Consider the following 23,685-nt stretch of genomic DNA (forward strand, 5'->3'; position numbering starts at 1 on the left):
GCCACAGCTCCTACATATACCCCATGTCAACAATTGCAAGCTATGCATGCTGTGTTCTGTCTGGACATTAGCCTTAATACCACAATAGCCAGTACATGCTGGGGTGAGATGTTTACAAGCCACAGACATTGCACATTCTTGTATGAGTGTACTGCCTAGCCCTAACAGAGTACATTGCTGGCACTCTTCCAGTACACATGAGGTGTGTGTGGCAACTATTATGTGCTCACTGTTGACCATTACAGTACCCTGGCTTCACCATGGCACTCTCAAGTAACAGTTTGTAGGAGCATGACATGGAATAATGCTGTGTGTGCCACACTGATATGTGCTGTTGTAATATATGTACACTTGGCTACTTTGTAAAAGTGGTGGTGTCCTACCAGTACATGAATACATCATCCATTATGGTGTAATGCTCGGCTATGTTTCACACATGGCATGGGGAAGGTGTGGAATGTATCCTCTTGACCTGCTAGTGCATGTACTGATGTGGACCGCATATGTGTACATGTATTGATGTTTGTGTAGATTCCATGTGTGTGCAGTATCTGATGTTTGAAGGTGACTGTTGTCTTAGTACATCATGCTGTTGCAATACAGCCTCAACATTGTCAACTGTATATGGTGATATGCTCGAAGTACAGTAAGCCGTACATGAGGTATGGACAGATGTTTGGGCATGACTACTAAGTGGTGGGGCTTCTTTCCAGAGAATGATTGCTGAGGACAGCTCACTGGTGTGTTACAATCAGTCCTACAATAACCTGTGTTCCTGCTAAGGTCAGGTTTTGTTAATTGAAGTGGAAGGCAGACAATGTAGAATGCTGTAAGGGTGACACTGAAGGCATACCTCCTGACACCTGTAACAGAACTACCTCCCCTGTGCATATATTGTGCATATATCAGCACAGTTGTCAAAGGAAAGAGTCAGTAAGCATTGTACCGGATGCAATAGTGCTGTACTTCTGTAGTACCTATCATGAGATAGGCAGGTGTTTGATTCACTGTACTGGCAAGTGTGGGTGTGTGTCTCCATATATGTTCCGTATGGTTGGGAATACATCCCACATGTTATCACTTTCCTAAACACTGTTGTTGACACCAGTACAGAGGGAAGTGTAGAAAGAAAGGCATAGGCAGGTGGTTATACCTCACACATGTAAAGTGTCTGGATGTGTGTGACATAGCTGTATATCTTTGTGAATGCCAATGTGTGTGTGTGTGTGTGTGTGTGTGTGTGTGTGTGTGTGTGTGTGTGTGTGTGTGTATGGCTGTCTGTGTGTATGGCTGTCCAGTTCCTGGAGTGAAGCTGTATTTTACCATAGTGAAATGTTAATGCCCCCTCCCCATCCACTCAATGCAATCTAGCATCCCTGTTGATATCATCAATCGTAGATGGGCATACTAACCGCCTGTTACCATGTACACCCTGGGGTGTGACCTATTGTTACATAGCCTACTGATGGACCCCCACCTCCCCACATACACTCACTGCACTGTAGTATCCCTGTCGATGTCCTCGATCTTAGGCCATTACAACTACCTGTACATGTGCAATCTCTGTGGCACGTCTAGTAATTACGTATTACTATAATGATGATATGCACATAGGCAGGGGTTCTCATCCAAACACTGGCAACTGTGTGTGCATGTCAGAGTGTGTGTTACTGTGTCTGTGAATCCCTGAGTGTGTGGTTGTGTCTGTGTTTGCATGCTGTCATGGCAGTGAGTATTACTGCTTTCCAATGAGAAGTCACTATTTCTACTGGCCTTTACCCTTGTCATCCAGCATGCCACTCTTTTACCCACTCTACGCTCCAGGTAACTATACCTGTGATGTCACCCACTATGGATGTGATGGCTCTGAACACAGTAGCTTATTACACAGCTATCATGCTCTTGGCTCATTAGAACAGTAAACATAATTGAAACATTGGAGAATATAACTGATGTGGAAGCTACAAAGTGCATGCAGGTATTGTCATACTGACCTGTTGGTAGTCAACATGTACATATGGGACTCCTGCAAACACCAGCATCCCCCGGCACATGCAATTACACCTGAAAGAGGAAGGCAGAATGTCAAGATCAACATGCTGTTAGTGTTGTTACATGATACACTCTGACATGCAAACACCAGCATCCCCTGGCACATGGCTAAATGTGAAGCTACAACTGAGCATTTAGGGCTATGTGTGCAGCTAAACTCACCCTTCAGTGATCTTGCTTGTGTTAAGCTTGTGTGCTTGTGTGGCTAAATTAGCGTCTTATACAAACGCTTTCCCCAACTCCAACTTAGCGTTTATGGCTAATTGTGCAGCTCAACTCACCCTTCAGTAATCTTGCTTGCATTTTACCTCTGAATCTGAATCTGCACTGACACTGGCGTCCTACATAACACCTTCCCTTACCTACTAGCATTTCACTAGCTTTCTCTAATCGTTCCTTATTTCCAGCATTTTTGCTAGGCTGTTCTAGTAACCACCTGTAATATAACCACCTGGTAGCTTCCCTTCCGAGTCCCTCGCTTTCTACACTGGGAGAGCCCCTTCAAGGCTTCTTCCTAGCATTTATCTGTGACCCACTTTAAGAAATTTCTTTTCTGCACCTTCTTTACCTAACCATAGTGATCACGGTCAAGGCGCCACCATAGTGTGTCTCATTTCATGTGTAGTCCCTTACACACGCTGTGAGACACTGCGTTTTGCTCGCATTTTTCCTCCAACACATCTGTAGCATAATCAACACTCCCTCAAAGTGTTTTTTAATGCCTGTCCAACACACAAAGTCTAGCGACTGTTGGTAGAAGGCTTTAATACTAGGCTCTTCTTGGACAGGATTTTTTTAATGCCTGTCCAACACACAAAGTCTAGCGACTGTTGGTAGAAGGCTTTACTTATCTCTCCCATGTATTCTCAGCCATACACAGATTGACACCATAGGTCAGCAATGTGGAAGGACAGAAGCCCCCACAAATACCTACTATAGTTCCCCTAGATAAATCACTCACCCATCTTAGGTATATTCACACTAATTTCCTTCCTAAGGCAGCCGTTTCATAAAACAATTGTGTAGTTTTTTTTTTATTACCCTACTAAACCATGTTTTATTTGTAAAGAAGCTGTACTTTTCCCCAGTTTAATTGTTATATATGCTTATTCTGCCTAGAAATATTATATTATTTAGATCTTTCTGTGTAACTGGATTGTGAATGGAATATTTAATGTATTATGCTTTGTAATCATGCTTATTCTGCTTAGAGGTATTCTATTATTTGATTTTTTCTGCCTCCTAAATTGTGAGCTGAATGATTAAAGTAGGAACATGCCTTACCTCAAGTGCCTTTCCTAACATGCCTTATCTGCCTGTTTGTTTAACTACCATGTCTGCCTAGCATTTGAAGAAAAGAACTATCCTTCCTTATATAGAATTTTGCCATTGTAACTTTCAAGGCAGTGTTCTACAGAGATTTATACTTCTAGGTTGTATATAAAAGTGTACCTAGCCTCATCTTCTACTTTTATAGCTGTTTAGATAAGCCTGGCAGTATATACTGTTTCAGTTTCTATTTTGAAAAACCCTGGCCGAATACAAAGTTTCAATTTTGTTTAAACAACCCTGGCAACATATAATGTTTTACTTTTTCTGTATGCATGCTACTCTCTGTCTCTAAAGACCTTTAACTCCCTATCTACCTATAAACTACGTCTACATCCTTTTCCTTGAATTTCTGTATTTATTTACTACACTTTTGCATACTATTCCTGTCATACTATACTGTTCCCTCTTATTCCTTCCTCTCTTTACCAACACTTTTTAAAAAAACTTTAATTTTTGGACCTAACCTAAACTTTGTCTCCTCTCTTTTTCAGTTGATCTCTTGGAAGCTCACCTCCGAAGCTCCCTCCCCACCTCAAAACTAAATAAAACAACAGAAAGCAATATTGCAGAACTTTGACTGTATCACTTCTGTGAACTCCTTGGAACTGCCTACTTCACTGAACTATAGAGCTCCTGAGGACTGCCCTTAAAAGATTCTGCTTGAATGTAGGTAACATTCAACCAATTGTTTTTTTGCCTGTACTACCTACCTAGTAATCCAATTACCTTAATCTGGTCTCCCTTGGAGGTGACTCAGCAGCCTACCGTGTACCTCTAGTGGACCACTTTTCCCCCAGACACCTTAGTTTCACATACACTCCCTGTGAAGTGGTATGTGACTTGCTCAACTAGTTACCTGCTTTCTCCCTTCTCACCACAAGGTGGCAGCATCTTCTACCCAACTACGGGTGGTTATCCAAGGTTACCTGGCTTCCCCTCTTTAAACCTACAAGCTTACTTAAAAGCCTGTAATTCTTGTTTTCTTTACTGCAAACTGGCATTTTTCTCCCTCTGAACAGCACTAACTTATCCACCTCGAACAGCTCTTTCACCCACACAAAGTGCCTGTCCCTATCTGATTCTATACCTTCTATCGCTTCTTACCATTACTTAACAGCAGTTGCTGATACTTTTTTGTTGTTGATCTCTCTTCTCTTGTTCTTCCCCGCTCCGTTCTCCCTGCAGGCTCACTTCACTCCCCTACCCTACCCCCAATTCCCACCCACCCCCACTACATCTACACTTATACCCACATAGACACACCTACTTCCTCCACTCCTACCAAACTCCACCCCTTTCTCCTCCTTTCACCCCCTCTTTCCTATCACACCCACATCTCCATTACCCCACCCCCTTACCAAACTCCTACTGGCTTATTAACACCCAAATATGTCCATAAAATATTCATCCCTTTCAATCCTACTAATACTTCTCCTAAACCTTACCTTCATCTACCATCTTACCCAACCTTATCTCTTCAACCACACCCTACTCCTACAGACAACCTACTCCCTCCACACAACTCATACCTATTATACAAACTCTATCTCTCATGAACTATACCCCACTAACAATATCCTATGGTTTCACTACAAACCAGCCCCCTCTCATAACACCTCTAGATATAATCACCTTCCCATATCCTATACTAATCCACTAACCCACACCTCACAACCTAAACAATCCAAATACCTCTGCTACTTAACACAACTCCTAACTTCCATACTGCTATCTGGCGATATACACCCCAACCCAGGCCCAGACCACCCCTCCTCAATACCTAAACCCATCCTATTTGCATCTCTTAATGCACAAATCATAGCTAACAATATTCCAAATCTGCATGCCTGGCTATCCCACAACAAACCAGACATCTTAGCTATTTCTGAAACCTAGCTAAAGCCACACATGAAAGATTCCGAGATAATGCCACCTTACTACTCAATCATCAGATCAGACAAAACCCATAAAAAGGATGGTGGAGTAGCTCTACTCTACTCATCCTCCCTAAACTTAACACCCTATGATAAAGCTATTCCCCAGTTCCAAAATGCAGAACTAATACTGGCTCACCTCCAGCTAAACAAACATAAATATATCTGCCTCACTGTACATTCCCCAAGGAGACAATATCCCAATACTAGAAGAAATCCTCTCTTGGCTTTCAGCCAACATCAACAATGAAACCATAATCATGGGAGATACCAGTATTAACTGGTCCTCCATTCAATCCCCCTCACACTCCCTTAACATCAACCTATACAACTACTCCCAACTCATCAATACCATAACTAGACCAAGCAAAGACTTCTCCAGTGGCAACATCCTAGACTGGATTCTAGTCTCCCACCCCCACTACTACCCAGATAATGGTACAAAACCTGACTCCCTCAGTGACCACCTCCCCATTTACGCAAGACGTCTCCCTTCTCCCTTACAAGTCACTCATAATTACATCACTGCCCAATGCCATAGGAGATTCAACCCTGAAGCTTTCTCAGCTGCACTAAATTCACTGAACTGGTACCCCTTAAAGACTCTTCCCCTTGAAAATGCTATCACTCACTTTAATACCACTTTCCTCAACCTTCTAGATACTCATGCCCCATTAAAAACCAAAAGAATAAAAAGGCAATCCACACCCTGGTTAAGAATAAACACCCTAACCACCATGCGACTTAGAGACAAAGCCTGGACACAATATCAAAAGAACAAAACTACTTCTTCCCACAACGAATACAAAACCCTTCGTAACTCAGTTAAAAAACTTATCTCTGCAGACCGTCGTAACTACTTCACCCAACTTGAAAGCAATTTCAAAACCAACCCTCAGAAGTTCTGGAAAGGCATAACTACCCTTTTAAAACCCGGGAACACAGGAAACCCAATCCCTTGCCCAAATACTGATGATACTGATCTTGCAACCCAATTTAACTCTTTTATCATAGACTCTATTTCCAAACACACCAGCTCTTTTTCAAACAGCAATACTCATCCAACCTGCATTTCCTCTCAGGTATCTTCCCCTACAACTTATCCCACTCCTCCTCAAGCTCTTTCATCTCTAACTTCTCCCACATCACCTCATACTTCTCCTCCCCCACCTTCCCCCACTCATTCCACAACTCCACCTTTCCTCATCAAACCTATTCCTACATCCACCATAAAAAAACTCCTGCAGAAACTAAAACCATGCACCAATGCCCCTGATAACATTCCCTCATACTACCTTAGTATAGCTGCTGAAGCCATTGCCGTTCCTGTCAGTATCCTAATTAACCGCTCAATCCAAGAAAATTGTGTTCCTCTAATCTGGAAAAAAGCACAAACTGTATAAAAATAGTCCAGTAGCACAAAAGCAAGAACGGACAACTGACCAAAGGTTCCACTGTTTATTACGACAAAAAAATGGTAAGCGCTTTCAGCTGCATTACTCCAGCCTTCATCAGACAAATACAAAATGCTGCTTATGCCAATTTATACTACTACTAATGCAATCAATAATCCAATAATTCAATTCATTATTCAATCAAATGCTGATACAATATATATATATATATATATATATATATATACATATGATTTTCTATTATATAAAATGTACCTGCAGTAATATGCAATATGAACTGATGTAATAAATTTATTTAATGTTCCTAACCTAACATAATTAAATACATGTATAAATATAACCCTTATGACTATTATATATATGTACATAAAAAAAATATATATATATAAAATATATAAAATTGTGTATATAAAACCTACAATAAATGAAAAATGCATTCATAAATATATAATGATACAATAACACATATTAAAAAACATATTAAAAAAATATTAAAAAATGCACCAGTTTTTACCTATTAAAAGCTCTTAATTTTAAAATGCTAGTAATAGAAATAGAATCATTTAATCCTGGTAATACTGTGGCATTTAAAAATACTTGCCACCAATATTCTTTGGATTCTAATATAGTTTTCCAAGGACCTATTCTAGGTGAAGGAATAACTTGTTCCAATACTGAAAACTTGAAATTGTGCATTGAATATTGCTCTATATGCCTATATAATGCATTGTTTTCTGAATGCCTGCTAATATCATAGACATGTTCGTAAATTCGCTGCTTTAATTTCCATTCAGTTTTACCAATGTAATAAGCTGAACATTGTGTACATAATGCTGCGTACACTACCCCAGAGGTGTTACAATTATATCTTCCTTTTACTTGTATACTAATGTTATTAATGCATACCTGCTCGGTTTCCATAATGTACGAGCAATACTTACACATATTACATTTTCTCATAGAACCTGTTAGATTTCTTTGTGAATTTGAACAAGCATTACACCAATCCTTTAAATTCCTATCCCTTTTATATATAATAGAAGGCTGTACCCCTAATAAATTTGCCAATAGCACATCACCTTTAATAAAAAAAAAAATTTTTATAATTAATTCCTTTATACACTCTGAATCCTGTGTATAAGTAGTAATGAAAGCTATATTAGCCTTATTAAATGTACCCATATTATGATGTGGGTCATCACCTAAATTATTATTATTCCCCATTATTCCTAAATAATAATCAATAGTGCCTTGCTCTGTAGGTTGTGAAATGATAAATTCAGATCCTTCCAATAATGGTCTATAAAAAACACTTTTCCTCTTAATGACCACTTCAAGTAATATAGTTTGAACAAATTGCTCTGGATATTCCCTATTTTAAACATGCTGACTATATACTGACATTCATTTATAAACTCATCATAGTCAGAGACCATTAGTGCTGCCCTCACTAACTGTCCCTTCTTTCTTCCATTTCTCCCATTTCAAAACTCCTGGAGAAATGTATCCATCTTCAACTCCTTCCACATCTTCTGGATAACAATCTACTAACTCCTACACAGCATGGATTCAGACCCCATCATAGTACTATGACTGCCCTCCTATCCTTCCTTAAAACTGTGAACAAAGCTAAGGACTCTGGCCTTATTGTATCTACCATCCTCCTTGATCTCTCTAAAGCTTTCGATACTATCTCTCATATCCTCCTTCTTACTAAGCTTTCTAACCTAAACCTTTCTCCCTCTTCCCTCTTTTGGTTTACTAGCTATCTCTGCAATCGGCAACAAGCTGTCAAGTGGAAAAAAGCCACCTCCTCCTTCCTTGACACACCCAGAGGTGTCCCACAAGGCTCTATTTTGGCCCCTTCCTCTTCAATATTTTCATTAATGACTTTTTCCGCTCTAATCCCCTTACAAATATTATTCAATATGCTAATGACTACACTGTCATCTGTGCTGCCCCATCCATCACAACTCTCTTAAAACTAACTCAAGATGCCTTCTCCACCACAGAACAATGGATGAAAGAGAACCACCTTGCACTCAATGCTGCTAAAACCAAGCTTATGATATTCTCCCCCTCCAAAACTAATAACTTTGACAGAAATTTATTCTCCATCACCAGCCAGAACAATACATGTCTCGAGCTGGTATCTGAAGCCAAACTACTCGGGATTCAAATTGATGACAAGCTGAAATTCAACTCCCATCTACTCCTAAATATAAAAAAAAACATCAAAAACTAGGTATGCTCTACCGCCACCATCGGTTCCTCACCTCTACTACCAAAATTACCCTCTCTACCGCATTTCTCCTTCCCTCCCTTCTCTATGGCGCCCCTCTTCTAACAAACCTACAATCTTCTCTGAAATCCAAACTATCATCTTGCCACAATAAAATAGCCAGATTTGCTACCAGCAACAAATCATCTACCAATCACTGTGAACCTCTCCAAAAACTCAACTGGCTAGAGCTACTCCACTACCTCTCCTACACTCAACTCACCTATGCACATAAACTCATCTTCCAGCCAGCACTCTGTCCCTCTCTTTCAACTACCTTTAAAATGCATCAAACACAAAGACTTCTAAGATCTAACAATCAAAATCTCATAGAGTTCTATAGACCCATACACGCTCCAGGACAACACCTCCTGTCCTTCTCACTAGCACGCCAATGGAACTCCCTTCCCCCATCCATCCGTACAATTGCTAGCCTCCCACACTTTAAAAAATTACTACACTCTCATCTAACATCCTCATGGGAATGCTCCTGCTCACATCCTTCATAACCAACCCTACTTCCACCACTACTCCTCTTTCTTTTTCCATTCCCAGCTAGCAAATTCATGTTTGCTTCCACCATTCAACTCCTCACTTGTATCAAGTAATTAAAAAATAATAATAATAATATTTCTTTTTATATTTCGCCTCTGTTACTTGTTTTGTTTGATACTTATGTTTTTCTCTATATAATCTATGTATTGAAATTAATCTTTGTATTTTATGTATTGTGTAACATAATCTTTGTATAATCTGTATGTGGAGCTTTTCTCCCCAGGACTCCATTGAAAACGGGTTCTTTGGGCCCAATGGACTATCCTGGTTAAACAACAGCAAATAAATAAATAAATAAATAAATACATACTGTCAAATGTACAAAATGCATTCTAAAACTGCATTACATGGTATGTCTCCTGCCTGTCAACACTACTCAACAATATTAATCTACAATTGTCTACCTAGTATGTTCACCCTGTGCATCAGACCATATGAACATGACCCTGCACCGACGGTGTGGATAACAGGGATGTTGCACAGGCATCATCATATGCAGAGAATGATAATGTTTGCCAGAGGCCTAGGCTGTGCCATTGGATGACATCATGTGTGTGTGTTAGGGCCTGTGATATCATTGGGTGTGTGTGAATGATATGCGTGTGTGTGTTGAGGTGCCCTACATTTGTTTCCAGTGTGTGTGTGTATGCATGCATACAGGTCTGGCATGTGGCTGGCCTACACAGGGGCATTATTGACAGCTGCAGACTGTACAAGGCAGGTTTCACAGTTCACGGTGTCTGGCCATGGCCACATGACCTGCGTCTGTCAGGGGTTGGACGGGCACTACCAGGCAGAGGTCCAGATTGGATACGTCTGATGACACATGTCCCTGTGGGACCATCCAGGACCACGTACACATGGCCTGCTGTGTCCTGGTGTGGACTGCACAGCACCAGCTGCACTGCTGCTGCTACCACCACTATGGGAGCAGACATGTGCAGTAGCATGTTCACGTAGACCTTCAACAGGTGATGAAGCTGACCTACGTCCATATGCCCAACGCCTCACTCCCACCAGATGTTCCGGCACAGACATTCCATGCTCGCGGGTTGACATGCCACAGTCAAGCACTCCCACCATGTCACCCAATCATCTATCCAAAACATCTGTAAGATGATGGTAAGCATTTGCAAGTGTCTGTATGTTGTCAGTTAATGAACGGACAGCAGCCCTCTGAAGCCTCAGACCTTCTCTGGTGTGCCATTCAGCGTATGCCTGCGCCTCCATTACAGCCCAAAACATGCATCTGGTGACTCCAGCTGATGTGCTTTGTCTCGCAGGGGCATGTTGGCCAGTGGCCCTCCTAGGAGCAGTGCTGGGCACATGCCTGTGTGGGACATCACCAGGCTGTTGACTGGGATCATGATGTGCAGGTACACCTTCCATAGTTACCACACTTCCCTGTTCCATGCTACTACCCACCAACTGTCCTTCCTCTATGACCGGTGGTGATGGGGTATGTGCAGGCAGAGGAACTGTGTGCGAGGATGAGGGGGAGACAGGTGGAATGGCAACCAATGGCACAGATTCATCCCCTGACAACCCTGCCTGTGCCTCAATCATACTATCAGCATCACAGCTAGAGTCTGTGGGGACACTAACATCAGGTGGACCGCAGGAGGGAAATGCACCTACATCAACACCTGTAAGGGGAAGACAAGAACTGTACATTACAAGTTATACCAGACACACAGAGACAGACATACAGCAACACACACAGTCACACACAGACACACACAGACACACACGCTACATGCAGGTGATATGGCAGATGATATTCAGGTTAGACAATTATAGATTCAGCTTAGGCAATTATAGTGGTAGTTATCATACATCCCTGAGTTGCACACAACAGCAAGCATGTGTTATAGCAGATGGCATGCACCTTACACAATTATAGTGGTGGTTAGCATACATACCTGTATTGCACCATTTGTGTTAGTAGCCTATGCCCCATACCTGCAACACAATGCATGCACTTTGCACCATTGCACCACCCTGCCATGGTGTGTGCAACATACACCATATGTTAACAGACCATTGTTGATCTATGTACATTTGCAACTGATGTTTTGTGTTGGCCACTACCCCTGTGTGTGAGGACATGGGCAGTAGGGTATGTTGACTGCATATTATGTTTGCATGAGCCCTAGTTTGCATATCTCCCCCAAAGCAGTGCATGTCTGTTCAACATTATTCCGCCTACCTCTGAGCTGAGTGTAGACATTGTGCATGTGGCTGTACACAAATGTTTGACATGGCTGTCCCTACTTTGCAATGGTGCCACAGACCAACATAGGTTTACAGTACACCACCCTGCTGTGTGGTGTATGACCTTGCCAATCACATGTAGTATAACATGTTTTCTGCTGACATGTTGGATGACATGCATACATGTGTAACACAATGGTGTCCTTTCCAATCTACAGTACGGTAATGATGTTCCAATGCAGGGACGTGTTATACTAACATGGGCCTTCAGCTGATGCAATGTTGTCTGTCCACCCTACAAATATGCAGGGACATACTGCACATTGAGCTGATGTGCATAGCCATTGCAGGGCATCATGTGGCTTCACAAATGCTATACAGTGTGAGCTACTGACACAGTTCATAGCCATGACTATGTTCATATACAATACATATCTAATGTGGAATGTGACCCACATCACTGAGGTGTATACACAATAAACCCTAATGTGGAATGTGTGACACAGGTCACAGAAGGGTATACGGATGACACCCCTGCACATCTGCAACCATATTACTGATACCTAGCAACTATGCCCACACATGGCTAACTTACAAGTACTCTATGTCCAACATGCCCTCTGTGTACCTCACACACATGAGGAGCAGGCATGACAGTGATGTCTGACACCAGCAAGGTGAATATTCTGTATCTGTGGCTTGATGTGGATGTATGTGTATGTTGTGCAACACATGTATGTATTTGGATACTGTATAGGTGAATGCTTCCATATCGTGACACACTCAAGATGTTCAAGACATGTTATGTGGTGGTTTCATGTTATGCCTACACAAGCTGTGCACAGGCCTGTATGATGTTTAGTGTTTCACATCTGCAATATCACCATTACACAAAGCACATAGTTGTATTGTGTCGAGCCAATATACAACAGGGGGTACACACATGTACATCGCTTCTTCTGTGTGTGTTGCTTCATGTCTCTGGCCATCCTCCATGGCCATGTGTACACATGTTCAGTCCAATGATTGTGATGGCCATCTTATTTTACATGTCAGTGTTATCCCATCTGATATACACCCATAAATGTCATATGCTCCACTGAAGACAGGGTTATGCAGACAAAGGGTGGTATGTATGGGATGTGAGACATGTTTTGCAGGATAGTTGAGCAGTGTTGCAGTCAGCCCACTACATGTCATGGACATGTTTGATAGCACATGACATTGTGTGACATTCATAGCAATGGTATACTCCACAAGGGTGTATCCTGTGGGCCGGGCATACTCCAGCTCCAACACATTTAGAGTGTGTGCACACATATGCTTTCTGTACAGTACTGTTCATATTCCCAATATGTGTAATGCTGATATGTAGTACCTGTCCCTACAGTGGAACACATCTCCACCATTGTATTCACTGTTGTCCACACATCTGGCAATGACAGTTTGGAAGGTTTAGTGTAGGTGTTTCATATAGTCTTCAGTTGTTTCACATAGGTAAACAGTGTGATGCATTGCAGGTCTGACCAGTGTCCATTAACAGGACCACCATACATGATGTGTACGTGTGGTATGGCAGATAGCATGCAATTAATATGTTCTGTGCATTATCAAGCCTGGTAAATAATAACAATCTCACATGACACATGCTGCTGTCACTGTAAAATGCCAAAGGTACCTAAACAGGAGTGTCACAGCGGTAAGATCATTATCCACACCTGTGTGATAGCTACAGGGTGCAATGCCCATCTTAGCACATAAGCCAGTACAATACACTATACTATGGAGTATGCACATCTGTGCATACATACAGTAGCAGACCATAGCATGTGGCATGTGTGCATACATGCCTTGCATATGATGTTACATTACATATTGTACAGTAACACATGTAACTATGTGATATATAGCTGTGTTTTATGTGCAGTAGTGACTTACCAGGCAACTCCAGGCTTGGTGGTTGAGAGACACCCACCTCCACAATACCAGCTAAAGCTTGTGGATGGAGGTCTGCAGGTGTCCCCAGGTTGGCCAGTAGCTCCTCGGTACATGTGAGTGGGGGCTGGGTGAGTGGTTCCTCACCTGTTACACCTTGTTCCCTGGCGATTGCATTAGCACACTGTTTTGCCCATCTTATCAGGTCAGTGCAGTGTCAGCGCACCTGCTGATAGGTACAATTGTGACCGCCAACATCATTTACCCTCCTGCAGAGTTTCACCCACAGGGCATCCCACTGCTGTGCCTCCTGTGGCACATGGCTGAAGAGCGTTGTGTAGTTGTCGAGGAGATATGGGATGAGTACCTCTTCCTCCAAGCGGCTGTACACTGGCAGTCTGCTACGTGGCATACCTGGAAGACATAACGATGGAGACAGGTCACAGTAACTCACAGAAAAGTACAACAGTACAGCTGAACATACATGTGTATCACATTTATTAAGATTACAAATACGTCTTTGTAAATCTACATGACACTAACATCACTGACATGTATAAGTCACACACATTTGACACCTACTGGTGATGAGATGTTATCGCCATATATGTATGTGTCATGTGATGACATTGCTCATGCACCATGGGGATGCTGTCTTTACGTGGGCAGGTCTGCTTGCCTGTAGTGGTGTCTTTACCTATCAGCACATGCCTGGATGTGTTCACATTAATGCAATTGACCTTAATGCTGTGTATATGCCACATATAATTCATAGTTCATAATTTAGTACTAAGCTAACTGCTCTTGCGAGCCATTTTAAGCCTAGCCAATTATCACTTGTGAGACTCAAACCCTGCACCTTGTGTTTGTAAGGCAAACACCTTAGCCATTAAGCCACCCTCCCAACCCCAATATAGTCATACATAGCCATGAGGGACATTACCTGTGACCCTGCAGACTTGCAAGTATGTATGTGTTTTGCCATATACATCTACATGGCACTGCGCAGCTGTGTAGCATTCTGCCATGTATTGCCTGTGTTGCTCATGTGTAACACATGGGACAGTAGCTAGCTTGATGGTATTTGGTGGGTTGGATATCAACTATAGCATGTATGGTCATAGTGATCTAGTAGGCCATATGCCCTGGGCCATTTATGAGTCTAGGCAGACAGGTTACCTAGCTGTAGGCAACAGACAGGTAAGTTTCAGTGGCCAGTTCAAGCAGTGCCACAGAACTGATACACATGGTTACTGATATATTTGACATGTGGTTATCACACCATGTCACAGAGTGGGGTGATGTGCAGCTTCTCTGGACAGGGATGCATAGTATGGCAAGAGTATGTTAAGTGTATGGGACAGGGATCTGTCAGGCATGTTGTGATCCTTGTACTAGAAAGGTGGATGTCCACTCTATGTAGGTGTGCACATAGCCATTTGGCCCAGCCCTGTAACAAGGGTCACTACACATTTGCATAACATGTACACATGCACAGCTGTTATTGCTTGCAAACGATAGTAGAAAGGTGGATATTACATGTGTTATGTGCATGGATAGTTACCTGTAGACTGTTACAATATATCGACATATACTATCTTCTGTTATAGCACATACTTGTTGGACCAATCCTGACACTGACAGTGGATGGAAGCGAATTGGTGGGATCCAAGCCCATATCATCCCTTGTGGTGTATGCGGAGTGTACCATGTGACCTACAGCAGTACACACATAGAATACTACAAGCATTACTACTGCTAAACAATACATTGCTACAAGATAGCTATTTCCATTATATGCATTGATTACACTGTAATTCTTAGAGTACAGGTACTACATACACAGACATATTACATGTTATACATACCGTCTTAGTAATCGGAGATGTTATTAACTAGTGTAATACTGATTTGTGGTTCGTCTTTCAGTGTTTTTTTCTGTCCTACAAGTAGATACAGATGATTTGAATGTGTCACAAGGCAACATTTTATAGTTACAGATCAGTAACGTGCTATCCCAATGATCAATTGGTGTTCCTAAGTAGCTAATTACATGCACATCAGCTGCGCTGCTACTGCCTTAGCCAATACCATGGCTACAGTGGAGTATAATTGAGTACTTTACTTGGGCGTTGTCTCTTTGCCTTACTTGTGAGGAAGACAGCGTGGAAGTTTTGTTTGGAATCTATTGCAACAGCTGTATGGAGATGAACAGTAATATATTGTGCGTAATGCCTAGAGGATTTGGTCTAAATGTGAGTACTGCTGTTATATTTCTGAACATTGCTACTTGTGCAGGGTTTGTCTGTACCTAATACTTCTGTCAATGTTTCAGTCTGGCCAGGTTGTTTGACCAGCTCAAGGCTGCATAGCTGTGCATATAATGTTAGGGGGTTTACAGTGTGCTTTTTAGATATATTTAGTTGGGTGTTACTGTGTATCATACTGTGCTAATAATCAGTACTCGGTAAAACTTTCTGGTGTACCAACCTTTCAACCCTCTGAAATGGGATTAGTTCATACAAAACCCTGTTACATCAGCAGCTGTTAAATTGTATAACGGCAACTATTTCACATAGGGCCATGTTAGTGTGCCTGTGTCCAGGTATGCTAAGGTTTCAGCAGATGTTGTACAGTAGTTGCATAATTGGTTATGGTATGACAGTATGTATTGATGTAATTATTTCGGTTGTGGTGTAGATGTTGGTGGGTGTACCTAACACATGCAGGTGTGTAAGAACCCCTTTTATACAACGTCTATATGTGTGTGGGTGGTCTTTCCCTATGTGAACACCTATCCCTTAGTGGACTAATACTATGGTAATTGCAGGCTGATTCATTAAGGCACTATTAAATGCTTCCTGTATAGCATGCAGGTACTGTTAGTCCTTGAATCCTTTTGACAATACATCAGAATGTAATAAAGTTTTGTATAATGAAAGCTGTCTGTGTAATTCTGTCATGGATATTTGCAGTCATTGCAGTTTTGTTGGTGACTGTGTCCATAGGACATATTTGTAATAGTGTATTGTTGCCTCACAGTAAGAAGTTGTTCAGTTTGATTCTCAGGTAAAGCATCTTCTGTGTGGAGACATGCGTGAATGGGCGTACCTTCGTTGAAGGTTGTGGGTCAGGCCTGGCAACTTGGTACGTAAAAATCTACTGCCAATCATTAGCAGACCAGAGTTCCGCTGTGGCGACCCCTAACCGGGAAAAGCAGAAAGATACAACAACAATTGGCATATACTCTTCATATGTTATGTTCATATTCTTTGGTGGGGGGGTGGAATGTGTGATTGCTATGGTCCATGTTATACTCAGATATGACCACTTTGGATGCAGTCTACAGACATGTATGTATGTATATATATATATATATATATATATATATATATATATATATATATATATATGTATACACATATGTGTGTGTGTGTGTGTGTGTGTGTGTGTGTGTGTGTATACATATATATATATATATATATATATATATGTGTGTGTGTGTGTGTGTGTGTGTGTGTGTGTGTGTGTGTGTGTGTGTGTATATGTATATAGATATATACATTATTGCATACGTTTATCTGTACCTCCATAGATGTGTAGATGTTTTAAACCTATCTATATATCTATATGTATATATATATATATATATATATATATATATATATATATATATATATATATATATATATATATATTTACAGACCTGTATATATTGACATGTCTCTCTCTCTCTCTCTCTCTCTCTATATATATATATATATATATATATATCTGTATATCAGCATACACCTTTAATTGGGTACATGGCGGGTTGTCCTATTTCAACACATTCCTCCCTTTTGTGTTTTAACCTGTCTGCATACGCAACTGGGACAGGTACATCCCAGGTAGCTTAGTACTAGGTTACTCTGAGGATGGAGTACATGGTTGCATGTTCTAGTCTTGGAAAGTGTTATTATTTTGCCTCTCAGAGTAGGCACTGGTAGAGAAAGTGTGAATAACACACATTTACAAAGTTGTGAGCAGGTTTGCCCGTGGTCTGCGCGACGTTTAGCAAAGGTCAAACGTGTGAAGCGCTTCTCCGTTTACCATGTTTCAGCACCACTTACCGTTGTGCAAACACATGTAAACCCGCTTACAACTGCTTAAGAGTGCATTAATCCACCTGCATCCAAAAGCCCTTATTCTGGCCCTCAAAACAACCTAGCAGCCCTTGCAGGTCTTGAACCCAGGACCATGAACACCACAGTCACTGACTTTACCACTAAGGCATCTGAGATATGCATAAATGTTATGGTGTTTAGAATATACATTGCACTACAGACATTCCTCACTACTGAAAACAAATGTGACAGTCAGCTGGGGTATATATGTCTGATACATGTTAATGTTCCTATGTTTGTGAAATTAGGTGTTGCAATGTGACATGACAGGGTGTTTTATGAAAGAAAAAGGTTCTTGCTTTGTGTCCTTTTTATATTGTACCCATAATCCATGTATGCCCTGCCAGTTCACTAATTGGACATCCGACCCAGACCCTCCTTGATGCATGACTGCATTACCCATCATTCCTCCCCCACCCCAATCTTCACATACACAACAACCACCCCCTCTGTGGTGAATTAGGTTAATATTAATTGTTATAATACCAGAGCTGCATGTGTTTTGTGTACACTCCAATTCCTTTGGAGTGCTTCTGTGTCCAAATTGTGTTCATAGATGTTTATATATATGACTATTGATGTAATTGTATAAAATATATATATATATATATATATATATATATACATATATTTACATATCTATATATATATATATATATATATATATATATTTACATATATATATATATATATATATATATATATATATATATATATATATATATATATTTTGTATTAGTTTGTAACAGTAATACATCTGTAGACTGGAATGCGTTGGTTCACAAACTACAGTACATTACAATCTACTGTACATGTGTACACAAAGTGACTGTCCCATTTGTGATCATTACAATGAAATGCATTTAGTATAAGGTGTAGTCTCAAGACCATGAAACGTGTACACCTTGGATGGTGTAGTGGTAAGTCCCATGACTATAGTGTGCATGGTCCAGGGTTTGACACCTGCAATGCTTTACAAATGATCTTTGCTGCAGAATAAGGCTCATTTAAGCAGTTGTAAGCATGTTTAAAAATGTTTGTGTGCCATATAGCAGCAGGTTAACACAGTTAAACTTTGTAATGTATAAGCTGTGCATGCAAACACGGCCAGATCCGCTAACTACTCCAGATATATACATGTCAGTGATGTAACATCTCACTATGTGCTGACATAACATTACATTCTCTGTTGACTGTTCTCTCCAGCACACATGGGTTTATATGGGTGTTTTGAATGTTTATTATACAGACGATTACTACCTATATATGCAAGCTGTGGTTAAGGTATACTTTTGCACATGATAAACATCCCTACCTTTATCGGGATTGTAACCTCGAATGCACAGATACTATGCGGATGTTGTAACCATTACACTGTTGACATTAACTTTGCTTCCGCCTATTTCCTATTTAGATGATTTCTATGTGTAAGCTAGGCTAAGCAATGGGCGGAGGCCCCCAAACTCACTGAGCTTCACGTACTCTTGAAATAACAACATATAACAAATGTACTGTGAGACAATACATTACATTCCTAACTACATTAGGCATAGCCCCTCGCTGGCAAACTTCAAAATAAACCTTGTTGTGTGAATGGGTAACAGACTATACACCCCTGGGATCATGTGTCCCAGAACCATACAGCCAGGTGGTGGGGGAGCCTGTCCAGTTTGATAGCTGCAAGACCTGTTGGGGGAATTGAATGGTGTTGAATTGCCACATTAACATTCCCTCTTTATATCACTAACTGCCCCTATCACCCTCCACAACTCCAGTCTTCAACAGCTTCCAGCAACTCTGCCTGGAATTGCTTCATTGGCTATGTTTGACAGAGGCTCAGTTACTTCATCAATGGTGAGTGGAAGGTCAACACACTGTAGCTATGCTTCTAATTGCCCTTAGGCAGATAGGTAGTAGGCTATCTGTGAACCTCTAATGTGCAGGCCATCACGGCCATAATATGTGAATAAACAGACCTTCAGATCACAATATACAGTGAGAACTCATCATGTAGTCAGGAAACAGTTGAGTAAAGCAAGAACATACATAACACTGATACTTAGTCACTCCAAAAGCCTATCTTGGAAGCTAGAAGACTTGTAAAAGTTTAAAGCTTTCTATTACTTACCAGTAGGTTCCCTACAGGGGAGATGAAAAACAAGCACAGATGGGGAACATGCATGCAATGATACCATACCGGCCTATGTGTCAACCTTAGGCTTTGGAATAATGGTCAAGGCTATTGGCACCCCCATGATGCCTTATTTAGGAGAGTTTTGAAGGTGAATACCAGCTCCACAAACAGCACACTAGCAGATTCAATGAGGATTATGCCATTCAACACCAGGGGTTGTTATCACAACATGCATGCACTCACAGCACTCCTCAGGATGGACAACATCAACATCTGTGCATTAACTGAAATCTGTCTTAAGGCTCCTGAGAGCACACCAGCACTACCAGACTACAACCCATACCACACATTTCAGCCACAGAACATGGACTGACAGACATGGAGGGGCTGTATCCATATTCATCAGGGATACCCACACCTCCAGGTTATTGGGGCAGCATGATACCTCTGTGATCATCCATGTGCAGCTAATGTGCTAATGCAATGTGGACTGTGGCCGGCTACGGATCACCCTCCATGACCCAGGACCTCCACTCCACCTACCTGGAGACAGTGGAGAACATGACAGTCCTAACGCACACCCTGGCATTGGTCGATGTCAACCACCATACCATTAACTGGGAAACGTACTCCGGTACTCACTTCCAGGCCCAGCACTTCCTGGAATGTATCACCTCATATGCCTTGTATCAGGTGGTAACCTCCCTAACGTGGGATGGAAACTACCAGATGTAGTCATCACCAACATGGGCAACAGGTGCACCACAGCAGAGGTTAACTGGTCACTGGTTAGATCTGACCATGAACTATTCACTGTTTCCATACCCTAGCATCTCCCCCACCCATGGATACCACAGTGTATACCTCTCCTACAGCTAAATTTACACTACTAATGACAGAAGAGGGGGGTTTCACAGCCCCCACGCTAAGGGGAAACACTGCTCAAGATACAGACAGATTTACAAATGCAGTCTATAAGCACTTACACAGATGTATGGATCGTGACATCACTGGTAAACCAAGACTCACTCCTCCAAGACAAGGGCACCGGTCTGATGGACCTCTGCAATAAATATGCTATACTACAGAAGTAGGACAGTGTTCCAGACACACAGCAAATCCCACGAAGGGCAGACATCCATGACCACTATTAGTATGATACATAGGTCCCTCATGACATCATTCAAGGCTAACATCAGCAGAAGAATACGCAAGGATTCAAAAGATGACCACAAAGCCTTCTTTGGTTATGTAAAGGATCTACGTGGTGACACACAGATTTGCATTGTGCGGGTGACATATAGCACAAAATATGCTGACCCTACTGATATCACCAACATCCTTGCAGATACATTCGGTGCATACTTCACTCCCTAAAGAGCCCACAGCACTACCCAAAAGGTACAGTATCCCAACCATCAGAGACACACAGGTGGAAATGGCCCTCTCTAACAGCAGAACACAGTCAATGGAGGCAGATGTTGACCCAGACTGCATCTTGCAAACTGTACAAGACAACCTGCCATCCACCTAATTAAGCATTCCTACCTCAGCCTCTCCACAGGCTATATGCCCATACAATGGCGCGTGGCAATGGTTATTCCACTCCATCAAGGTGGAATCACAACTGACCATGGTAACTACCACCCCATAAGCTTGACTAGCCTGGTCTGCAATGGTATGGTTCGCATCCTCATGGCACTCATTAACAATAACATTGGTAACCTCCGAACATGTAACCCAACCCAGGTCATGCTTACTGAACCTGTTTGACATCTTACATACAGTCACCAAGACATTAGATGATGGGGGAGGTGGTTCACACATATTACCTGGACCTCACCAAGGCTTTTGACACCATGCCCCACTCAGGTATTATTGATAAACACACCAGCCTGTACATTCATCCATACATCACAGGTTGGGTTGCCAACGGGCTTACACACAGAACCCACATGGTACAACTAGCGGTGTCCAGGTCCAACTCTTGAACAGTCATGACTGGTGTCCCACAGGACTCAGTCCTGGGAGCCCTACTGTTTGACATATACATCTCAGATGTACAGGAAAACACAGGTGGACTACTGCAGTCCTTGTTTGGCAATGACTGCAAACTGGGAGCCATGACTGATAGTCCAGCTGACACGGACATCCCGCAAGGGGCCTCACACAGAGAATGACACAGGGTGCCAATGACATGGCCTCCAGCTAAGTGCCACTAACTGCATGGTCATTACATTGTGGAATTGGCACCCAGATATTAACACATGAGCAGTATTCACTTTAATACAGATGAGGTAATGGTGTATCTGGGCACTAAGGTAGATAATGATCTCCCCTTTGGCAATCATATCTCCACAGTAATTAGGACATCATTCTATGTGTGGCATCTGATTACTAAAAGATTCCCATCTAGACACACTGGGGTTATAGTGCCCCTTTACTCATCACTCATCAGTCCCATCATAGGGTATAATAACCCATGTGGGATGCACCTCAGAGGACACATCCAACAGCTGGGGGGGTCTACGAATGTACCTCACCAAGGGGAATACTGTCTCCAACATATGGCCTATGCAGCCAGACTAAATAAACTCCTGCTTTACTCAGTGGCATCTTGTTTACCCAGAGATGATCTGCGCTGGCCAACACAGCCATGTCGAACTCAGGCTTGATGGATATGCTCCACCTATGGCAATCCATTTCACAGTGAGCCACACACTGTAGTGAGCTGACCTTGCCACAACAATAACTGGAAGATGCTGGAGGGACAGCTTCCTGTCACAGACACTCCCCATACTTTGGAACAACATCCCTAACTACATTATACAGAGCCCCTCACTAACACTCTGCAAGAGAAACCTTAAAGGGTGGATGGGGAACAGTAGATGCACCCCAGGGATCCCGCCATTGGCTCTGCTCCACATATGGGCAGTTAATGAATCAATGGGGTGGCAAAGGCTGACACATTTTGGCTGGCCTTATGAATGGCCTCTGGCAATTGGCCAAGTACCTACCTATGAATCTATACATACATTAGCTGCATATGCTGATAGCTTATGTACTGTTCAGGTGTTGACTTACCTTGTGCCAATGGCTGTTATGTGTGCAATAGTTCAGGGCTGCCTATGTTGGATGCACACAGTAGACTGCCTATACATGACAATTTACAGGTAGTCTTGTGTGTGTGCCATCCATTCTTACTGTGTGTGCAGATGGCGAAAGGTGTCAGTCCCTAGGTGCCTACACTGTCAGTGTGTGTGCTTTACGTTCCCTCTTTACCAAGGCATGGGCATACTGGGCCCTCCTCCATCTGCCTACTGGGGCTGGCTCAGGGTGTTCATGGTCTGTGTACCTCTGTGCCTGTGGGGCCCTTGGCAATGGTGGTGGGCTGTGAGGGCTTCACCATTCTGTCCCTGTTGCAGCTGTTTCCGCAGGACCATATTGTGTAGCATGGCACACACTATGAAGATGTGGGCACATGTGCTTGGAGAGTACAGCAAGGCTCCACCAGATATGTCCAAGCAACAGAACCATGTTTTCAGCATCCCAAGCAAATGCTCTATGATGATTCTGGTTTGTGCGTTTGCCTCATTATGGCATTCCTGCATAGGTGTTTATGCATTTCTGATGGGAGTCATCATCCACAGTTCCAATGCATAGCCAG

The sequence above is a fragment of the Protopterus annectens genome, chromosome 3.part0, assembly GCF_019279795.1.
Source record: "Protopterus annectens isolate FY-2018-M chromosome 3.part0, PAN1.0, whole genome shotgun sequence".
Classification (NCBI taxonomy): Eukaryota; Metazoa; Chordata; order Ceratodontiformes; family Protopteridae; genus Protopterus; species Protopterus annectens.